Here is a 2,532-nt window from a genome sequence, read left to right on the forward strand (position 1 = left end):
GGAGTTCGTCACCTTCTGTGGTTTGTATCGTTGCATCTAAGGCTTTTTATGGTCTTGTTTCCTTGGGTTCTTGTGTAACTTTTATTTGTTTTGCTGGTTGTTTTTTTTTGTCTCCTCCGCGTTTTGTGGTTCTTGTTGTGGAGTGGCTTCGTTCTTCTTTGCTTTACAGTATGAGCGAATGTGACCCTTCTCGCCGCATTTAAAGCAACGCGGCCTACGTCCTTCTACACCGACCCTTACGCTTAGTCCCTCGCCTATAAATACTCTATCAGGCAGTCCCTCAAGGGCTTCCGGTATGGCTTTAAGCATCATCTCGAGGGATCGACCGTTCCAATTTTCTACTTCCTTCTTTTGCATTTGCAGAATGCTCATTTTCTCTTCCAGCTCATAAGTAATGACCGCCGCTATCCCTATAACGTCGAGTCCTGCCGTAATTTCTTCCACTTCAATTTTAGCGGTTCGTCTGCCCAAGTACGTCGGCAGCAACATCACCTCTTCATTTTTTAAGGTCATTGTAGATAAATCCTTTGCCGTTTTTTCATCAGCGAATTGAGCTTCGACCGTGGTACTCCTTCTTCCACGGCCGACGTAAATTATTCTGTTCCAGATTGGCGACAGACATTTTTCTATCGCCTCACTTTTATATGTCATAATTCCTTTTACTTTCATACTGTACGTTTTGTATACCACAGTTTTTGCCACACTGTTCTGAAAAAACCTCTTGAGGAGGGAGTAGTTTTGTATCATTACCTGTTTATTTGACAAGGTTCCTATATTTAAAAGTTCTGCCATTGTACTTTACATTGTTATCATGTTGCCGCCTACCGCGGCCGAAAAACTTTGCTTTTCCTTTTGCACTTGCATTAAATTTTCATTATTTTTAGCCATTTCTATCTCTGGGAAATCTTCGTTCGAAAGTAAATTGTAATCCATAACGTGAAAATTTTTTACAGTAAACAAATTCTTTCAAAAAGGAATAAAATTAGCCAAAAAATAATTTTTACCTTGCAAAGGGTAAAAATCGCAGTTCTAATCACACTTGTCGCTTTCACAACAATATTTCAAAATTTAAAAATTTTCTGCCCGAAGGGTGAAAATGACAATTAACAAATAAACAACAGTTCAATTCCAACAAGCGCAACAATAAAACATTAAATATATAACAGATTTGAAGTCACGAACACAAATATGCGCAACCAAAAAGTCTGACACAAGTCTGCTACGATAAAACTCATAGGGGAGACCATCCAGCCCCGGCGACTTGTCCCCGGCACACTCGGCCAACACCTCTTTGACCTCCGCAGGTGTAATCGGTCCTTCACAGCATTCCGCCTAACGCGCCGAGAATCGCGGCCCACCGTCAAGGAAGCCCTTTAGAAACTCCCCACGCTCGAGTGCGTCGCTCTCCCCAAACAACCGGGTGAAATGCTGGTAAAAGTCCTTTTGCATCTTTTCCTGTCCCTAGATCTTGTGCCCCTGTTCATCAGACCTTATAGAGGCTTTTTTGCCCCTCAGACACTCCACACGACGGGCCCACCCGGCAACGTTAATACTTTCTCGGCCCACTGCACGTAGTTTAGCTCTAACTCTGCAGCCTTCATGTTTTGCTTTGAGGTGACGGTACAAGACCGCTCTCGCCGCCAGCATTCTAGCTGCAGAGCCAGATTCCATAACCTCGTCTAAATTCTTGACTAGTTCCCTTTCTATTCTAGATCTATCTAAACTTAGCTGATTGCTAAATCTAATAGACTCTAAACGAATGGCTCTCTTGAGGGCATGCCACCATCTATTATTAATGATAGCGCCACATAGTGCCGTCTGTACTAATTCCTTAACCTGGGCAGGGAAGGCTTCACAAGTCAAAATAGACTTGTTCATCTTCCAGTACCCGGGTCCCTGTCTATGACATTTATCTATATGCACCTCACACGTCACAAATTTGTGATCCGTGTAAGGTACAATATAAAATTGTGGACAACTAAAAGTATTCCTATCACCTTCTCTAACGAATACCCTGTTTATATAAGATCTGTGTGAGCTGTCGTTATTACTCCAGGTCTACTGTGGAACGCTCGGCTCATCCACTCTGTAACGGTCTACTAGATTATAGCTCTCTAGTAGATCTTTGAGGCCAGGATTTCCCCTCCTATCAGTCGATCCAACACTATCCACCCGTGCATCGAGGATAGTGTTAAAGTCTAACAGAACTACCGTTTTCGACGTCACTAGAAAGTGCTCTAGGTCTCGATAAAAACCAGACTGCCTACTCTCCTTAGGAGCATAGACAGCTACCAACCTGAAGGATTGTGTACTCTCGTGGGTCACATCTAGGTTAATCATGAGAAAGTGAAAAAGGAAAGAAATAGATAGAGAGATCTTTTCTGTTGCTGTTACAGATTTTGAAATTTTAAAATTTAGTGAAAATTTTAAAATTTGGTATGTTGATGTACTTTTACACGTTGAATCCGAGTTTGTGATTCATTTAATCCAGAAAATTTTTTTAGAAAATTGTTAGAGGTTTAAAGTTTGATC

This window comes from Octopus bimaculoides, chromosome 3 (genome assembly GCF_001194135.2).
Source record: "Octopus bimaculoides isolate UCB-OBI-ISO-001 chromosome 3, ASM119413v2, whole genome shotgun sequence".
Lineage (NCBI taxonomy): Eukaryota > Metazoa > Mollusca > Cephalopoda > Octopoda > Octopodidae > Octopus > Octopus bimaculoides.